This window comes from Fukomys damarensis, unplaced genomic scaffold (genome assembly GCF_012274545.1).
Source record: "Fukomys damarensis isolate Sample0158 unplaced genomic scaffold, DMR_v1.0_HiC HiC_scaffold_24, whole genome shotgun sequence".
NCBI lineage: Eukaryota > Metazoa > Chordata > Mammalia > Rodentia > Bathyergidae > Fukomys > Fukomys damarensis.
This window is the reverse complement of record NW_022900936.1, coordinates 33390040-33411976: the sequence shown is the minus strand read 5'-3', so window position 1 is coordinate 33411976 and position 21937 is coordinate 33390040.

Here is a 21937-nt window from a genome sequence, read left to right as displayed (position 1 = left end):
ATATACTTTTATTTGAAAGTCTACTGTAACCAAAATAAGATATATATTTTGTTTGCTTCAGGCTCCCACTGCATAGAGTATCACTGTTAATCCTTTGCATTTCTATGAGTTTCTTTTTCAAGAAATGTGTTCCTTGCAGACAACATAGGATTGGATTTTGTTTATTGATCCAATCAGCCAGTCTGGGCCTTTTGAGTGATAGTTAAAACCACTTACATTGAGGATTATTATTGTAAGGTGTTTATTGCATCTTGTCATTACATTGTTTTTCAGGGCACATTTCTTTTTATGTTCCCTTTGGTTGAACTACTCTCCCATTTAAATGTTTATTTTTTCTTTAAGGACTTTTGTACTTGTGGCTCCCTATCTCTGTCAGTATTTTCTGCAATGTTGGATTATTAGACATGTATTTGCTTAAGGTTTCTTTGTCATGGAAATTCTTTATATCTTCATCAGTTGTGAAGGAGAATTTTGCAAGGCATAGAAGTTTAGGTCCACAATTGCTCTCTTTCAGAACTTGAACATTTTTACCCTGAGCTCTTCTGGCCATTAAGGTCTGTGCTGATAAATGCTCTTTTATTATGATAAGCTTGTCATTCTCTGTTACTTGATGGCTTTTTGTTTTTCATCTCTAAAAGATTTTAGTACTCTCCTTTGTTAAGTTTGTGGAATTTTAAATATGACATGTTGTGCCTACATTACTTTCTGGTTATGGTTACTTGGGTTTCTGTATGAATCTTCTACTTGTATATGAATTCTTTTTTTTTTTTTTAAGGTATCAAGTATCAAACTTGGGACCTTATACTTGAGAAGCAGGAGGCAGAACCACTGAAATAAATCCCCAGCCCTGTTTATTAATTTTTTTTCTCAAATTTGGAAATTTTTTGGCTGTGATTTCAGTGAATACATAATTTCTTCTGTAGTTGAAAACACCTAGACCCAGGCATATCTCTAACCTCATTGGCCGTATTCTCAGACACTGAGAGTGGCCAAGCAGTCCACTGGCTTTAATTCCAATGCTTTTAGATCAAGCTCTCTCAGTAAACTACACTTAATTCAGCTGGCTCTGATCAAAGGAAGAACTACCGGTTCTCTGTATCTGAGACTGCCACTGCTTGGACTCAGATTTGTGAGGAGCCTGCTTCACTCCATGACTTTCTTTTGTGGTTATCATCCACCCAGTCACTGCAGTAAAGGGATCACAATAACTGTGAAATGCAGTTGTTCTGTGAATTCTGACTCTTGAAGTAGCTCAACCTTAAACAATGGACCCTCCCTCAAAATGGCTCCTGATTATATTACTACCAGATATGATAGGCCCTGCAGTAGATTTCTTCTTCGGTGCTAGCTAGCCACACAGTAGTCACATTCAAAGTGAAACCCGCACTGTATTTGCAGATTACCATAACCGTGGACTTCTTTTGGGACTAGTGCTTTTGGTCTATTGTGTTTATCAACAGAGTTCCTGAGCCTCTCTGGGCTTATGCTGTGGCTACAGAGACAGATCCCTTTCCTCAGGAGTTGGAGTTAACATTACAAATAGCTTCATTCTTGTCTCTGTGTTGTCTTCTGCTTCTCTAGGATTGCTGTGATTTCTGGCTTTTCTCTAAGCTCTTTCTTGATGAAGGAGCTATTTTTCTCTTTCTCTTTCCTAAGTTGTTTTACAGGTGTCTTCCGTGTAAGTCCCAGAGAAACTGTGGTCTGCTACCGGCTTCTATTTCACCAATTTTTCTCCTCTATTTTAATTTTTATAATGTATATAATATGATATAAAGTACAAATCTATAATATGTAACAGATTATATGTTTGTTGCTTAAATTGAAACATATATTGAAATAACACCTCCAGTAAGTAAAAATCTAATAATACAAAGATAGTTCTAGTTTTTTATTAAGGAAATAATGTATCATATAAGGACATATTAACTTGTAAAGGCCACATTAGCAGGGAAAGGAGGGCTATAAGAACACTGAAAGAAGTTATCAAATGAACAATAGAGTGAAAAGATTATTAAATGACTTAATAAATAGAATTAACTTATTAAAGAGGAAAAAAGAACTGGTTCATTTCATTTATACTTTTTAAATGAATTTAATATGTAATAATTATCAAAATTTTATGAAATTAAAAGAAAATTGGGTCATTATATGTGAAACTTTATAGGACAACAGAAAATGTACAGTATTTCCAGGAAATATTAATATTTAACTACAATAAAAATCATAATTATGTTGTCAACATATAGAAGAGAAATTAAATGATAACCTTAGATAAAATGACATGAAACAAACAGAATTTCTTTGACTCTATTGTGTTAAAATGGACATACATCACAAATGGATATTTTACAAAATATGTAATAAAACTGACCATTTAATTTTTGAAATTATTTGAATGTGCCTCAATAATGGACGTCAATCAATAACCTTACTTTCAAGAAAAGTGATCATTGATGACTCTCTATTTTAAATATATTATTTACTTCTTTATGTGATAAGGGAGAAAATCAAAAGAACTTAACTTAAATTATATATACTTAAATATGGGAATACTTCGAATAAATATGATTTACAACTTTTGGTAGGTTGATCCTTCCTCTACTGGCTCAAACAAAAAAATAACAATAATAATTTTGTTTATGTGTGCTATAAATCTGGAATTGGGCTATCCTAACAACCTACTTTAAGACATTTACTTATTCACTTCTTTGTATTTATTCCTTTTTCAACTTCACAGTTTCCCACCTGCAAACTTTTAGGAGGGAATATGGCTCTGTAGCAAAACACTTCCCTTCTGTGTACAAAGTCCAGGGATTAATCCCAACAATTACAAAAAGTACAAAACAAAGTCTTACCTACTAACCACAAATATTCCATAATATGGGATGAGCTGAAAATACCAATGAGAGTGTTCATTGTTTATGAATGGAACAGGTTAATGTGGTACCATGATATTTTTGTCTTATTTGAGGGAAGTTAATAGCACCCTCTGTAAAGGTAAGGTGGGCCTGGCACATAATTTCCTATGAATGAGAATAGAGAAGATTTCTTGGCAATTCAAAATACAAAATCCAGAAACAGGAAAGATTCAGAAAATAGTAAGTGTAGGGAGGGGCTAAAATATACAAAGTTCTAAAAATTTTACAACACCGCATGAACAACATGGGAATGAAATTTGAACAGAAAAAATAAAATTAAAGGACTGTTTCTTGGAGTCTTTGGGAAAAAAATGTAGTATAGAAATAGGAGGCCTGAAGTGGTGCCCTAGAAATCTGTTTGAATAAGAAGACATGACCAGAAGCCTGAGATGTGGCTACATATATTCCTATTGACATGCCAAGAGTTTTAGGTTTTTAGTGTTGTTTTAGAAAAAAAATTGCTCTATTAAGCTAATTATAGTCGAGCTTTCTGTGTTTTCATTTTATTTATTTTTTTCTTTTATTAAATTTATTGGTACATTTTAGATTTACAGTACAATTACATTCATTATTGGGATCTTGTACCTTTACATGACAGGTCTTGGCTCTCATTTTTTCCCCTTGTCCATGCCCTCCCTTCACCCCTCCTCCCTACCACACTTACAAACACTTTCTTTCCATTTTTTCATTTTGTCATATTGTTTTCTTTTCCCTTATTACCTTTTCACTACCCTTCACATTTTGCCTACAACTTTAGCCCTTTTACTCCTATTTCACATTGTCAATTATCTCATTAGGATCTTATGTACTATTATAACTTTTCACATCAGAGAAACTTTTTGGTATTTACACAAGTGTGACTTATTTATTTCACTTAGGAGTATATCCTCAATATGTATCCATTTTCCTATGAATGAATCTAATTTCTCATTCATTATTCCATTTTATAGAAAACCACATCTTCTTTATCCAATTTCCAACTGATGGGTAAATGGGCTGCTTCCAAGATTTAGCTATTACAAACAGTGCTGCTATTATAAACATGGGTGCGCATATATCACTGAAGTATTATTCCTTTAATACTTTTGGAAAGATACCCAGCAGAGGGACAGCTGGATCAAATGGAACCTCTAGTCCCTCTCTTTAAGGTATCTCCATATTTATTTCCATAGTGGTTGCACCAGTCTGCACTCCCACTAACAATGGAGAAGGGTTCCTTTCTCCCCACAACCACACCAACATATGTTATTGTGTGATTTCTTGATAGCAGCCATTCATTGTGGGGTGAGATGAAATCTCAGTGTTGTTTTCATCTGCATCTCTCAAGTGACCAGTGATGTGGAACATTTTTTCATATATTTACTTGCTGCTTTAATTTCTTTGAGAAATATCTCTTCATTTCAGATGCCCATGTTTGAATTGGGTTTTATATTTGGTGGGGCTGATGGTTTTGAGTTCTTTATATATTCTAGATAGTAGTCCTTTATCTGAGGAGCAGCTGATAAAAATATTTTCCCACATTGTAGGTTGTCTCTTAGTTATTTGCAGTGCAGAAGCTTTTTAATAAAATGAGATTACAGTTGTTGATTCTTTCTGCTAGTCACCATGTTACTGAGGATTTAGTCATAAAGTCATTTCCTGTGCCAATGTCTTGCAGAGTTCTGCCTAACTTATCTACCAGCAAGTTTAGTGTTTCTGTTTTAATATTTAGATCTTTAATCCACTTGGATTTTAATTTAGGGCCTGGTGACAGATAAGGGTCTAGTTTTAATCTATGGAAGGTTTTGATCCAGTTTTTCCAGCACCATTTATTAAAGAGGCTATCTTTCCTCCAGTGGGTATGGTCAGCTCCTTTGTCAAAGATGAAGTAACTAAGTATATCTGGAGTTTTTTTTCTTTCTTCCAGTTTGTTTCACTGATCCTTAGGTCTGTTTCTTTGCCAATACCATGCTGTTTTTATCACAGTGGCTTTGTAGTATAGTTTCAAATTGGGAATTGTTATACCCGCTTCCATGTGTCTGTGCGTAGGATGGCTTTTGCTATTCCAGGTCTCTTCTGGTTTCAAATGAATTTTTGGATTCTTTTTTCTAGTTCTGTGAAATATAGTGTTGGGATTTCAATTGGCATTGCATTGAATCTGTATAGCAGTTTTGGTAGTATGGCTATTTTCACTATGTTGATTCTTCCTACCCATGAACAGGGGATATATTTACATTTTCTTATATCCTCTTCAATTTCTTTTTTGAGAGTGCTATAGTTTTCAGTGTAGAGGTGTTTTGCTTTTTTTGTTAGGTTGATTCCTAGATACTTCATTTTTTTTGGATGCCATTGTGAAAGGAATTGTTTCCCTAATTTCTCTCTGAGTCAGTCTGTTATTTGTGTACAAGAAGACTATTGATTTTGAGGAGTTGACCTTGTATCCAGCTACTCTGTTAAAAGTGTCAATTAAGGCAAAAATCTTTTGGTGGAGTTTTTTGGGTCTTCAATTTAAAGTATCATATCGTCAGCAAATAATGAGAGTTTAACTTCTTCCTTTCCTACCTTTATTGCTTAATTTCTTTCTATTGTCTAATTGCTATGACTACTGTTTCCAGAACTATATCAAAGAGGAGTGGTGATAGTAGGCATCCTTGTCTTGTTCCTGATTTTAATGGGAAAGTTTTCAGTTTTGGGCCATTTAATATGATGTTAGCTTTTGGTTTTTCATAGATAGGCTTTATTAATTTGAGATATAGACAATCTGTTCCATTTTTGCAGGGTTTTTATCACAAAAGGGTGTTGAATTTTGTCAAATGCTTTTTCTGCCTGTATCGAGAGGATCATATGATTTTTGTTGTTGACTCTGTTAATATAGTGTATTACATTTATTGATTTATGTATGTTGAACCATCCTTGCAACCCTGGAATAAATCTGACTTGGTCAGGATGTATGATCTTGATGATCCTCTGTATTCTGTTTGCTAGTATCTTATTAAGGATTTTTGCATCTCTATTCATTAAGGAGATTGGCCTGTAGTTCTCCTTTTTAGTTGCATCTTTCCCTGGTTTGGGAATCAAAGTGATACTTGCTTCCAGGAATGAGTTTGGAAGTATTGTTTCCCTTTCAATTTGATTGAAAAGTTTGAAGAGTAATGGCCGTAGTCCTTCTCTAAATATCTTGTAAAATTCACCTGGAAATCCATTAGGACCTGTGCTTTTCTTTGTTGGTAAATTTTCAATTACAGTTGAAATTTCATTGATTGTAATTGGGGTGTTTAAAATATTTTTATCTTCTTTGTTCAACTTTGGTAATTCATAAGTATCTAAATATCTGTCCATTTCTTCTTTGTTTTCCATTTTGCTACAATACAGGTTCTAAAAATAGGTACTGACTATCCTCTTGATTTCTGTTGGATTTGTTGTGAATTCACCTTTTTCATTCCTAATTGCATGGATCTTTCTTTCCTTTTTTGATAAGGTTAGCTAAGAGTTTATCAATTTTATTTATTCTTTCAAAAAAACAACTCTTCAATTCATTTATTTTTTGTATTGTTTTCTTTGTTTCCATTGCATTGCTTTCTCCTCTTGTTTTTATACTTTCTTTCTTGTTAGAATTTTGAGCTTTTCTTGCTCTTGTTTTTATAGGAGTCTACGATTCATCATTAGGTTGTTTATTTGACCTTGCTGTGTTTTCCTAGTGTAGGCATTCAGTGCTATGAATTTTCCACATAGAACTGCTTTCATTGTATCCCATAGATTCCTGTATGTCATATTGGCATTTTCATTTATTTGTAAAAACTGTCTGATTTATTCTTTAATTTCCTCTGTGAACCATTGTTTGTTCAAGAGAGTGTTGTTCAATTTCCATGTGTTTGTAAAGTTCCTATAGTTTCTTGTGCTATTGATCTCCAGCTTTATTGCAGTATGATCTGATAATATACAGGGAATAACTTCAATTCTTTTGCATTTATTCAAACCTGTTCTGTGAGCTAGTATGCGATCTCTCTTGGAGAATGACTCATGAGCAGCTGAAAAGAATGTATATTCTGATTTTTTGGGGTTGAACACTCTATAGACATCTATTAAGTCGATATTTTCAAAAGCTTGGCTCATTTCTGATATTTTGTTATTGATTTTGTGCCTAGATGATCTATTTGTGAAAGTGGGGTATTAAGATCCCCCACTACAATTGTATTAGTGCTTATTTGGTTTTTCATGTTTCCTAATTTTTTTTATATACTTGAGTGCCTTAATATTTGGTGCATATATGTTTATGAGTGTCATCTCTTCCTCTTGAATTGTTCCCTTTACAAGGATGTAGTGGCCTTCTTTGTCTCTTTTAATCAGTTTTGGTTTAAAATTTACTTTGTCTGCAAATAAGATTGTTATCACTGCTTTTTTCTGGGCTCATGTTGCATGGAACATTGTTTTCCATCCTTTCACTTTCAGTCTATGGGCTTCTTTTTGCAGTAGGCGTGTTTCTTTTATACAATATATTGTTGGATTTTGCTTCTTAATCCATTCTGACAGTCTATTTCTCTTGATTGGTGAGTTGAGACCATTGACATTGATGGTTATAACTGATATGTACTGACTTAGTATTGTCATGTTATTGTCCTTTTGTTGACTCTTTACTTTTTTTCCTTCTCCTTTTAGTTTCTTGCCTTGCCAATTTGATTTGCTCTGTTGGGCCTCATGGTGTTGTTGCCTTCATTGTCTTTTTCTAGGATATTGTTTAGAATTGCTTGTAGTGCTGGTTTGGTATTCATGTAGTTTCTCAGGTGTTCTTTGCCATGGTAGTATCTTATTCCCCATCCATTTTGAAAGAGAGTTTTGCAGGATAAATCAGTCTAGGTTGGAGGTTGTTTTCTTTTAGGACTTGAAATACCTCACTCCAGAGTCTGCTTGACCTGAGGGTTTGTGATGAAAAGTCTGCTGTGATTCTGATGGGTTTTCCTTTGCATGCAATTTGTTTCTTTTCTCTTTCTGCTTGTAGTATTTTGTTATTCTGTTGGGTTTCTGGGATCTTGATTATTATATGTCTAAGTGTAGATTTTTATTTATTGTGGCTAGTTGGGGTTCTATGTGCATCACTTATCTGAATGTCAAATTCTTTCCCTCTGTTTGGGAAGTTTTCTGTCATTAATTCTGTGAAGAGCTTTTTGAAATCCTTGTCATTTTCTCCTGGTATTTCATGGATTCCTATCAGTCTTATGTCATTCTTCTTTCCATCATCTAGGAGTTGTTGGATCAATTTCTCATGACCCCTACTTTTCTTAGAGACCTCTCTTTTCATGGTCACTGACTGCAATCTTATCTTCTATATATGAGATTCTATCTTTGCATTCTTTCATCCTGTTGCATACATATTCAATGGAGTGTTTAAGCTCCTGGATATCTGTTAGATTTTTTTTTTTTATGGATTATATTTCTTTCCTATGTTGGGCATTTATTGTTTCCATTACTTTCTTATGCTGGGCCTTCATTGCTTCTATCATGATCCTGAGCTCATCTATCCTTTTGTCAGCTTCTGTTCTAGTGTCTCAAATCACGACTTCCATTTTGCTCAGTATCTCTATGTTTATCTGGGAAATTATGTCTGTTTTGAATTTTTCAAGAGCCTGATTGATTTTGTTACTTCCTGTGCTTTGAATTCAGGGTGTACTGGTGGTTCACTCTCAGACTTTTCATCCACCTTTGCCCTACTGTTTGCCATTGGACAACTGGAAGTCTGTCTTTCTGTCTTGATTAAGTGTTTTCTCATTTTTATTTTTGTTGTTGGGCTGTCCTTATTTTAATCTCTAGGTTATCACCCAAATCTTCCTGATATAGTTGTGCCCTAGCGTCTGGGTCTCTAATGACCCATAGACATTCTCATCTTCATAACATCAGAGAACACAGCTCATAAAATCAACCACAATTCTTTACCCCAACTGATACAATCAGCAACACAATATGATCAAGCACAACTTGGAAACTGGCCGCCTGTGGTAGTCACTAGTCTATCACCCTTAAACCATGTGAATTAAATTGAAATCAAGAAGCAGTCCAGAACACATCTGCAGTGAAGAAACTTTTCAATAAAGTATACTTACCATTTAGGTTGGGGGCTCAGATGGATCTAGGATGCAAGAGCCCTGATCTCAAATAGCTCATTGCAGAACCTCATGATGCAGATTGACCTCAGATTTCAAGGCCCAGATTTAGTTCCCTGATGTCCTGAATGGTTGAATTCCATTCTATTCTACTACAGATTTCCCACACTCTTTATTTAAAGATATTCAAAGTTGGGAACTCAGAAAAATATCCTTTATGACCACCTCTGCCTCTGCAGAGTGGGTCCAAAGACTGGCACTATCAGGAGGTCTGAGGGTGTATGGGGGTGTTCAGGGGCGCCTTCATATGTGTTTTTAATATAAATGTACATTTTCTTAATTGTTGCTAGAAATGTGACTATTGTACACTTGAAAATATGTGCAAAAATTCAAGCTGAAAATTGCAAATTTTCAATCAGTTGGTCACTCTCTTTTCGTCTGCATTGTACAATTTTTATGTTAGAGATACCATTTATAAACTACCAAGCTCATTAAAATAACATTAAACTTCATAATAATTACAGTACAAGTATGTACCAAAGAATATTCTCAGATAATCTAATATTTTATCATTCTCTATATTTTATAAATTCTAACAAAGCAGTTTTACATCCTTGGCTTTGACCACATAATGCAGTTGCAATACAAGCAAGTTTGATTACTTGCTAGATACTGTAAATCTTGCATCCTGCCCTATGTTATATAACACGCTTGATTTAAATTTTGTTACCGAACAAATAAATAATTATCCAGTAAGAATGATGAAATAAAATCCTACCTCTAAATCTAGGACAAAAGTTAAGGAAGCCAAGATAAATTTGCTCTTGTTAGAACCAAACATCACTGAAGCCCAAAAGTAGTGAAAGAAGAGGGCTCATGTCAGCCCATGATAAGTAGTTCAGGAACTTTCTAAAGTTCCACAGAAGACTTCTTCCATTTCTACATATACGCCATGCTTTACAAAACGAAATGTACACACAGATTTGTGTAACACAGTAGCTAGTAGTATAAAAACATGCCACCACACTCACTACACAAAAAAAGCTTACCTTTATAGTATTCTTTAAAACTGTAAGAAATCAGACAGTATGCTCTACAGAACACTGGCCCAGAAACAGCTCCACCATCAATAAAGTATTGACAACTTTCTCCTGGGATCTCTGAAAAGAATGAAGTTTATATCCAAGCAGCTCAGGAAAATCTGTGCCTTTTAGCCTTGAAAAACTATGCCTTGCCTCAACCTTCTTGGATTTAATATGGTCTGCACAAGCCCATTGTTTGTCATTGTCACTCCAAAGTAAATATCATTAATCTTGTTGAATCTTTCCGGATTGTCTTTTAAAGCTCTGAAATAATTTAAAACATAAATGCTCCTCTTTGAAATAAAATTTATTTTGTAATTCAAGCAATTAAGCAATCAAATAAAAGGACACTCCTTCTATCCTCCTTTTCTCTCCAAAGCAAGACATAGATTTTCTTTAATCTAAAGGATTCCAGATGTATATCACTCAGAACTAGTACTGGAAGGAATCTGTAAACAATTCTAACTTTATCAGTTTCCTTTTGTATATTCACCTTCTCAAAGTTTTTTGCCAATGGATACCTAAATCTGCCTTCTTCTGAACAGCACTTCCCTGCAAATTATTGCTATTTTGTTAAGAGGTTATATAAACCATAATTTTGACACAACTGTTACTCTTCATGGAGCTTCTCCTGAATGGTGTGCAGTGTATGCATTAATAAACAATTTTTCTCTTGTTATTCTATGTTTTTGTTAAAGATCTTGAATGAGGACTTATATAAGTAGAGATAAGCAGGCTCCTTCACAGATTTAAACTCCGGGTTCCAGATCTAAACTCCAGGAGTTATTTTGAAATTTTAGTAAGAACCTTTTTATGCTTACTTTTGCTGTTACTGGATGCTTAGAAGATTGAAACCACACCTTATGGGAGGAAAAAGGAAAAGACAAATTTATAAGTAAACTTCTATACATTTTATATATAATGCAAAGAGAATTCAGCAAAAATGAATTATTTCTTTATTCCTCCTAAAATTTATAAACAATTTTTGAAGTGCAAATTCATGGAACTGTATCCTAAATTGTGATTAATTTCTAATAGATTATTAATATTTTCATTAAAATTTGCATTTGTAAGATATTTCTGGATATATCATAGGCATACAATTATTGCAAATACCAATATGTGTGGCAGTAGAAACTAAGAGATAATATGGACAGGAGTATTTTCAACTACCAATTTTATACCTCCTTTATGTTCTTGCTAAGAATCATTGATGATTGTTCCCAATATTTTATAAAATGGTAGGTAAAGTGCAGCATTGTCCTCACCTTTGTGGTTTTATTACTTCTTCTAAAAATTGGTTTAAATAACAGTTTGGAACACACTCCAGATCATTTTTTCTAGAATTGTGCATTAGAGTTAAGCCAAATTCTGGAGGTGTACCTGCAAATGTTATAAAGGACAATCATGTAAAGAAATAAATCTTTATTTTCTTCTTACTGTCATCTGAGAAAAACTAGTAATTTTCTGACTATAAACTTTTACTAATATTTTATTGATAGAAGACACAAGACAGACATTGTCAATAGAGATTAGATAGATAATCATGTGTATTACATTATTCTTGATAACAAAAATTTAACAAGAGCTGTTGTTATGTGAATATTATATTTTTATAATTTGAAGATGCTATAACTTTTGAGGCATAATGTGTTGAAAGCTATGATTATCACTATTAAAATGACAAGCACATGGTAACATTAAAACAGTAAATCATTAAAGAAACATTGTTTCTATATCATCTAATTATTTAAAGATTAAGAGTTGAAAATTTAGCATATCAAAGGAATTATTTTATCACAAACTAAATGTAAAAGCTAATCATAATTTTAAAAATTCTTATCAAAAGCAATACTAAAGTAACTATTTGTATAAATTTGATAAACCACTAAAGAATTGATGATAAAGATAAATTAATGTTACTTTATTTTTAGAAAATTATGGTTTATATTTTTCATTATCACTTATCCTATAATCAATAGTAAATATTATTTTATTGATAATCATTGTACGGGAAGATGTGAATTATAGTTTATTTTTAAGTTCTACATTGACATATGTGCATAGTAAATACTCTCTATTCCGTAATTCTAAAGCACTTGCTCTCCACTCTGTTTATGCAATTTACATGAGGCTGATGCAGAACAACATATAAAATAGATATCTCACCAAATCATCGAAACATAAGGAGGAAATATTTTTGAAATTCCTAGCACAATAACATACATAAAACAGATCCTTAAGCTAGGCTATGATTTCAAATATTAAACATTTTTTCCCGTGCCAGGCTACTGATTTATATATATACTTTCCTAAATAAAAGCAATATTTTATTTTTTAAAATATATATTTGACAATGATATAGTATTTCTATACTTAGCTATGTTTGCTTAGTCGTTTTTCTAGTTGTACATAAATCCTTCCAGTGCCCTTCAATTAGTAAACAAATAATTTTTAAACTTATCAGGAATGTACTAGCAGTATTCTTTATTTAATATTTGTAAGCTTGACATACTTCTAGTTCCAATGAGTAACTTTTCAAATTTTAACTCAAATATTTTTCAAGTTCCAAGGTGCTGGAGGACACATTTTTTTTAAAAAGCTACATTCTAAATTGCAATTAATTTTTCTACCCCTTTGAGCACATTTAAGTCTGAATTTGTTACTTTAATTAAACTGAATAATTCAAATATTAAATGAAACTGTGTAACCTCAACTAATTGAAAAGCAAGTGGGCTGATTACTGAATATGGAGACAGACTTGAAAATGTAGAGTTCTGTATAAACTGACATTCATTTCTAAATGTACTTAAAATTATATTTTTATGAATCACAAATAAAGAATGAATTTGGATTTGGGGATTAAGAACATTTGTCTCTGTGTGAATGTGCATGCATTTGCATATATGTGTTAGAAAATATTGCATAAGGATATCTGGCTTTTATGTATAACTTGTTTGAAACTTTAATAAAAAATCTTATCCAGATATATTCTATCCTCCTTGATCAGAGTATATGTTTAACCTTGATAAGCACTATTGATTAAAATATGTTTTGAATTATAAAGTTGAGTTTGATTAAATTGGCATATATTCAGTTGAGAAATACCTACCTAATTAATGAATGCATATGAAGAGAAAAATGTTAAGAAATTGTATGAGTTGCTCTTTTCTTTTGGATTGTGTTTGGTGTCCAAACTGGACTCCAATGCTGGAGTCTGAACAAATATCTTTGCATTTGATAGGGAATTGTTCTATAGCAAATATTTATCTATGAAGCCTTAAACATTTTAATTTAAATCCTAGACATTTCTCAGATGAATAAATACAAATAACTAATAAATATATGAAAAACTGTTCAACATTGGTGGTCATTTTAAAAATGTAAAATTAAAAAACTCTGACACTTCATCTCAATCCAGAAAGAATCACTATAACTATGGAAATCACTATGGAGATCCCTCAAAGAACTAAACATAGAAATTTCTTTGGACTCGCTAGTCCCCGTTTAGATATCTGCCCCCCAAAATGAAAGACATCATATGACAGAGATATATGCATACTCATGCTATAGTAGCGTAATTTATAATAGCTAGGTCTTACAAACAGCCAATAGATGAATGGAAAGCAATGTGTTATGTATACACAATGAAGCACTACTCTGCCATAAAAAGAATGAGTTTGAGGCATTTGTAGGAAAATTGATGTACCTCAAGACCACAATTTTAAGGGAAGTAATTTAGATATGCACATTTAAATATTGCATGTTTTCATTATATTAAAAACTTAATATATTAAAAAGTACAAAATTAAAGACAGATTATAGAAAAAAGAGAAGAAAAAAGTTATTGCTATCTATTGCAGAAAGTGTATCTAAAAGTGTACCTTTTTTTTTGGTAACTTGGATTGAACTCGGGTCCTTGCGCTTGTGAGGCAGGCCACCTAACCACTGAGCTAAATCCCCGGCCCTAAAAGTGTATCTTGACAACATAATTGTCTTACATGTTTTATATATTTTTGACCTGTTAGTCTGCTTTTCTTTTTCTTTTTTTTTTCTTTTGCTAGAAGGTAAAATATATAACTTTTGTTTTTTGGTTCTTAAAAAATATTTACAGCAAAATATTCGTTGGTACGCCTGCTTTTTTTCTGTATATATGACTGTTAACTTTATAAAGTTTTATAAGATAAATACAAGAATCTACCACAAAATAGAAGAGAAAGGAGGGAAGGAGAAAAAAGAATCAAAATGTTTTATGTGCACGTATCAATTCCCTGCAATAAATGTAATCAGTATGTATTGCAGCCATTAACTAATAAATGAAAAAGAAGTAAAGTCAGTGGCATTGGAATATTTACCTAAATATGAATGATTTAAAATTTTAAGGTAGATATAGATGAAAACACATAAACATTAAACTTTTAAGTAATTTTTAATTTGTCTTTTAATACAGTGGTACCTTGGCTGACTAATTTAATTACTTCCACAATTCTGGAAAGAGTGGCAGCATACATTTTCATGTGAGAAAGATGGCCACTGTCATATTTGCCTCTCAGTGAAGAGTTCACAAACAAAAACATTTTGCCAAATGCTTCTGTTGAGAACCATATTGTTTGTAAACAAATCATTCATGAACCAAAAACTGTATTTAAATAAGCAAATCAATACATTATTTCCCATTTCAACAGCAACAACCATAAAATTTTAGTACAGATACAATGAAATAAAATTTAAAATTATGTTTTTAGGTTAGTACATTGACAAATCTTGTTTCTCAATAAACATGGTTATTCTGGATGGTGGCACATGCCTGTTATCCCAGCACTCAGGAGGCTGAGGCAGGAAGATTGCTGTGAGTTTCAGACCAGCCGGGGCTACACAGTAAGTTCCAATGCAGTGTGAATTACATAGAGAGAAGCTGTCTCAAAAAACCAACCAACCAACCAACCAAACAAACAAACAAAAAGCATAGTTATTGGTAGGAATGCTATGTTAACTAACTTTTAATGGAGCTGTGTCACCTTCACTAATCGTACTTCTTTTTTTTTTTGGATTAAAATACATTAACATAAACTCATCTCTAAAAAATAAAGCACAATTGAAGAATAGATTAATATTCTCATGTTTCTCTTTTTTAATTTGTATGATATAAGAGGAAAATTATCAATATGCTATGCATATGGGTACAACCACTGTAGGTCTTCGAAAATCTCTATCATGCTTACATTTTGATAACAAATGTTCAAATCCAATAATTATTCCAAGCTCATTCTAGGTATTTATTTAAATACTAGATTAATTTTTGCTATGCATAACAAAATTGCCTTCTGACAATTAACCACCAATCACTTTTTAATCCCCTGGACAATATTTTGGGGAGTCAACTATGATTTTATCATTTTGGTGTCCTCACCAAGAAAGAAGTCAAACAATTTTTCATGCTTGAGTAAGAAACTAAAAAAGAAAAAGTAAATTACTTAAATAAAATTTCATTTGACAGTTACATCCTCTGTTAACTTAATGAGCCTTCAATCAATAAATGAATAAGAAATTATTGTTTTTTAAACAATAAGAATATACATTTTTAAGCAGACTAAACACATTAATTAGTATCTTCACATATACATTTTCTATATTTTATATTGAGAACTTCAAAATTATTCATGTCATTTCATTGGTAAATTTTAACAATACTTTGATGTAGATGAAAACATATTATTACTGGCATAGAGATAAATTATAAGAACAGATAGACATAATTAATCTCCTCCCTTATCCTTACTGAATGAAGTAATATAAGATCCTGCTGATGACCAGGAAAGAGTACTTTAGACCAATTTGCATTTTCACCATTTTACATATTTTCCCTACTAAAATAATTTTAAACAATGTGAATTAATATTTGGATAATTTGTAAAGGAATATAAAATCACATCAAAGAAAATCAGATGATATTAATATCTAGTGAAAGGTTTATGATGGCTTCATCTAATAATTTCCAGTTAACATAGATGAAAGAAATGAAATTTTTATATACAGCAATCACCTGGCCCAACGCTTATGAAACAGTGGCAATTTTTGTTTTCCATGATTCACTTCAAAATTCTATTATCTTGTTATTTACATCCTGCAATACATTGTAATATGTATTTACTTGACAATTCAATTTCAAGTTTGTCTATTTTGTTTCATAAAACAGTTTTAACAATGTCAGTTTAATATTTAAGGAGTTTACAGAAAACTACCATAACTTACAATAGCACACGTTTATGATCTGACCACGTGTTGGCTACAAGGAGAGCTTGCCTCACGTGATTCCCAACCACGGTCTCATGAAGATGAGACAGGTATACACAGTGAGGTTGGGTTTAGGAAGGAATGTTACTGGAAGTGTTTAAGACAGTTCCTCGGGAGCCCTCTAAAAGCAGAGTTCCCTCTAAGAGGTAGAGGAAATGGGGTTGGAAAAATGGGAAGCTTGAGAGGCTGTGAGTTTGCTGAGGGGCACACAGTAGGCTGGGACAATTCAATGTTATCCCTGGCTGACAACCAGGAAAAGAGTAGTGGAATCTATCCTGTGGCCACAGACAACAGAATTCTGCCAATTAAGATCATTTTTATTTATTAGAAGGTTCAACTTTGTTACATGCATTGAATTGTAAATGCATGTCTTACAAATTTACTCACACCATTGTAGTCTGTTACATGGAGGTAAAATTTTTTGTCATTATCTGTGGTTAATATTTTGGAGGCTAACATAAGATTGGTATTCCTAACTGCTTGTTGGCCTTTTGGCTAAGATCAAGTGAAGAATGGTACTCCTACTGTTTTATCTTTTCATAAAGTGTGAAAAGAAATTAGTTATTTCTGTTCTTTGATTTTTTTTTTTTTTTTTTTTTTTTTGTGCTGGGTTTTGTTTTGGCTCTTTTTTTTTTTTTTTTTTGTTTTTTTTTTTTTTTTTTTTTTTTTTTGTACCAGGGATTGAATTCGGGTCCTTGCACTTACAAGGCAGGCCACCAAACCACTGAGCTAAATCCCCGGCCCTCTTTGATATTTTAATAGGTCAATATGTATATGGCAGAAATATAATGAATTGATGGAATAAAATAGATAAGTAATGAGTGTATATGTATTGAAAAGTAATAACTAATTTTATAACGTGGTATATGTAAATTAAAATATTCTCTGATTGATTGATTTTTTTTTTTGAGATGTGGTCTTGTTGTGTACTTCAGGCCATCTGTGAACATACCATGCATGTAGCCTAGTCTGGCCTCAGACTTGAAGTGATTATCTTGCCTCAGCCTCCTTAGTGCTAGGATTATAGTCATGATCCACCAACACCTGTGTAATTATTCTATTTATGAATAGAAAATATGCTTCTTAAAATTTATCTACTATTATTTTAATTCACTATCCAAGAGACAGAAATCAATCACACAGGTTGAGAATTTGAAAACTGTTTAGAAATGAAATATTAATGTAATTGAAATTTCACATTTTAATTACCTACTTTATTTTTAATATGATTACAAATTTTAAATATTTATTTTAATGATAAAAATGAGATTTTACCACCTGAAAATTCTTACAACTAAAAATGCATCAAGTTTGAGAAGTAATGAAACTTACTGTTATTTTAAAACATTAAAAAAATTGTATACTTATAAGAATAAAGTTAAAGATTTTTTTAAAGATGAATAAACAGATCCTTGTTCTAGTTACCATGCTACTGAGGATTTGTTCATAAAGTCTTTTCCTATGCCAATATCTATAAGAGTTCTGCCTAATTTATCATCCAGCAAATTTAGTGACTCTTTTTTAATATTTAGATCTTTATCTGCTTGGATTTTAGTTTAGTGCATGGTGAAAGATAAGAATCTAGATTTAATCTTTGGCAGGTTGAACTCCAGTCTTTCCAATACCATTTGTTAAAGAAGCTATCTTTCCTCCACTGAGGATGGTTGCCTTTTTTTCAATGATGCGGTAGTTGAGTACATCTGGAGTCGTTTCTGTATCTTCCAATCTATTGCACTGATCCTCAGGTCTGTTTTTTTGCCAGAACCATGCTGTTTTTATCACAGTGGCTTTGAAGTATAGTTTCAAATTGGGAGGTGCTATACCCACTTCCATGTCTCTGTTGCCTAGGATGGCTTTTGTTTTTCTAGGTCTCTTCTGCTTCCAAATGAAATTTTGGATATTTTTTCCAGTTCTATGAAATATTTCATTGGAATTTCAATTGACATTGCATTGAATCTGTATAGCAGTTTTGGTAATATGGCCATTTTCACTATGTTGATTCTTCCTGCTCAGGAGCAGAGGATATGTTTCCATTTTCTTATAACCTCTTCGATCTCTTTTTTCAGAGTGCTGTAGGTTTCAGTGTAGAGGTTTTGTGCTTCTTTCACTAGACTGGTTCCTAGATACTTCATTTTTGTATGCTATTATTAAAGCAATTATTTCACTAATTTCTCTCTCAGTGAGACTGCTATTTGTGTACAAGAAGGCTATTGATTTTTAAGTGTTGACCTTGTATCCAGCTATTCTGCTCAAAGTGTCAATTAAGTATAGAATCAACAACTGGGATCTCATTTTATTAAAAAGCTTCTACACTGCAAAAGTAACCACCAACAGTGCTAAGAGAAAACATACAATGTGGGAAAAAAATTTACCAGGTGCTCCTTAGACAAATTATAGATATATAGATTATATATATCTAAAATATATAAAGCACACAAAATAATCAGGCCCCCCAAATATAAAGACCCACTTCAAAAATGGGCATCTAAAGTGAGCAGACATTTCTCAGACAAAGAAGTAAAAGCAGCAATAAATATATCAAAAAAATGTTCCACATCACTGGTCACTTGACTGATGCAGATGCAAACAACACTGAGAATCCATCTCACTCCTCAAAGAATGGCTTCTATCAAGAAATTAACCAATAACAAGTGTTGGTGGGGTTGTGGGGAGAAAGGAACCCTTCTCCATTGTTGGTGAGACTGCAGACTGCTGCAAACACTATGGAAAATAATATGGAGATACCTTAAAGAGATAGGACTAGATGTTCCATTTGACCCAGGAATCACTCTGCTGGATATATTTCCAAAAGAATTTTTAAAAAATCATATCACAGTGATGTATGCACACCTATGCTTATAGTGGCACATTTTGTAATAGCTAAAACTTGGAAGCAGCACAATTGCCCATCAGTTGGAGACTGGATAAAGAAGATGTGGTTATTCTATAAAATGTAATACTACTCAGCCATAAAGAATGAGAAGTTAGATTCATTCATAGGAAAATGGATACATACTGAGCATATATTCCTAATTGAAATAAGTCACACATGTGTAAATATCAAATAGTTTCTCTGGTGTGAATAAACTATAATAGTACATAAGACCTTTATGAGATAATTGATAATGAGAAATAGGAAGAAAAAGGCTGAAGCTGTAGGGAAAGTGGGAAGGCTAGTGGAAAGGTGGTAAAGGAAAGGAAAATAAATAGGAGACAATGAAAATAAAGTGTTTGCAAATGGGGAGTGGAGGAGTGGGTGAAGGGAGGGCAGGGGTATGTGGAAAAATGAGTAAAAAGACCTGTCATGTAAAGGTACAAGATCCTAATAATGAATGTAACTGTACTGTATACCTAAAATGTACCAATAAACTCAATAAAGAAAAACAATGAGAAATTCGAGTCATTCATGGGAAAATGGACACATATTGAGGTTGTTCTCTGAAGTGAAATAAATAAGTCACAAATGTATAAATACCAAATAGTTTCCTTGGTGCGAAAATGTGTAATAGTACATAAGATCCTAATGGTATAATTGACAATGTAAAATAGGAAGAAAATGGCTAAAGGTGTAGGGGAAGTGGGAAGGGTAGGGGAAAGGAAAAGAAAAAAATATGAGAAAATGAAAAAATGGAAATAAAGTTTTTGTAAATAGGGAAGGGAGGAGGGAGTGGAGGGAGGGCAGGGATATGGGCAAAAAATGAGAACCTAGACCTGTCATGTAAAGGGACAGGATCTGAATGATGAATGTAACTGTACTGTATACCTAAAAAGTACTAATAAACTCAATTTAAAAAATAAATTTAAAAAGTGGCAGAGTGGTGGTATATAAAACCAACACAAAAAATCAAATGGTCCCTTTTATCAAAAAGAAACTCACTGAAAACCAAAGAAATCAGAAAAACAATTTTATTCAGAGTAGATTAAAAACATTTCAATACCTAGTATTTATTCTAGCCAGGGAAAAGAAAAGCCTTCATAATGATAATTTTACTCCTTGGAAAAAGGACACTAACTCAGATACTAAAAAGGGGAAAATGTCACTAGTTCCTTTTTTTTTTTTTTTTTTTTTTTTTTTTTGTACCAGGGATTGAACTCAGGTCCTTGTGCTTGCAAGACAGGCCACTGAACCGCTGAGCTAAATCCCCGGCCCTGGGCAGAATATTGTTAAAATGACCGTATTACCATATATAATCCAAGCAAAATACCTACAGTATTCACACAATTAGTTTTTAAAAAATCTTAAAATTTATATGAAAATTTAAAAAGACCCATAATTTTCAAAGCAATCTTCAGAAAAAAGTGCAAAGAAGGAGGCATTACAAATCCAAATTTCCAATTATATCATGAAGGTATGATATTGAAAACAGCATGGTACTGGCAAAAGAAAACAAAACAACAAACAAACAAACCAAAAAAGCCAAACATGTTGACCAATAAAATAGAATTCAGAATACAGAAATAGCTGCACAGACCTTTGACCATATAATTTTTGACAAAGGAGCTAAGAACACAAAGCAAAGAAAACTTAGCCTAGTTATGAAATGGCTCCGGGAAATCTGGATATCCAGACAGAAGAGTAAATCCAAATCTATCTAGATCCATATCTCTCACTTGTAGTAAAATCTTATAAAAATAGATTAAAGACAGATATTAAAATATAAACAATGAATTTGAGAACAGAATAATTGAAAATATAGACAGATGTAAATAAACTCTAAATTAGAAATGCACAAGAAATAACAGCAGAATCAACAATTGTGATTCACTCAAATTAGAGCTTTTATGTAAATAACTTCATTCATTGTTGGATTTTGCTTTCTAATATCAATATATTATTGAATACCTTCGCCTTTATGCTCATTAAATATATTGATTTGTATTATTTTTATAATGTATTTTTATTTATGGTCAGAGTGAATCTGCCTTCATAGAAAAAGCTAGAGAGAATTACCTCCACTTCCATTGTTTAGAAACTTGGTATGGCTTTTTTTTTAAATGTTGCATAGGGTTCACCAGTCTTTTAGCTTATTTTATTCTCCTTTAAGATTTTGAAGACTGGAGCTTTGAAGGAATTAATCCATTTCTTCTAAATTATTCTATTTCTTGCCACAGAACTGTGGATAATGTAATTTGTTTAATGTCCATTATACCTTGAATGATGAAACCACTTTTCATACGCGATGTTCACAATTAGAACATTCTCTCTTTTTCCTTAGAAAATAGCAAGAATAAATTTTCTTGATCCTTTCAAAATGCAGTTACCAAAGTTAATGATTTTCTCTATTTCAAATTTTTGAAGTCTCTTCTGATCATTATTTCTGTCAGTCTATTTCCTTTGGATTTAATATTCTTTTATTAAGCTTATTAATATGATAATGTATATAACTAATTAAGATCTTTCTTTTTTCTACTATGGGAACAAATTATTGTCTAGTACTACTTCCACTTTACAAATTGTAATAGGTTGATTGTGCTTTCATTTGCATTTGGTTTTTGATGATTTCTCCTTTTTCTTGATTTTTGTAATCTATATCTTATTTCAAATTATGTAGTTTAATCTCCATATAAC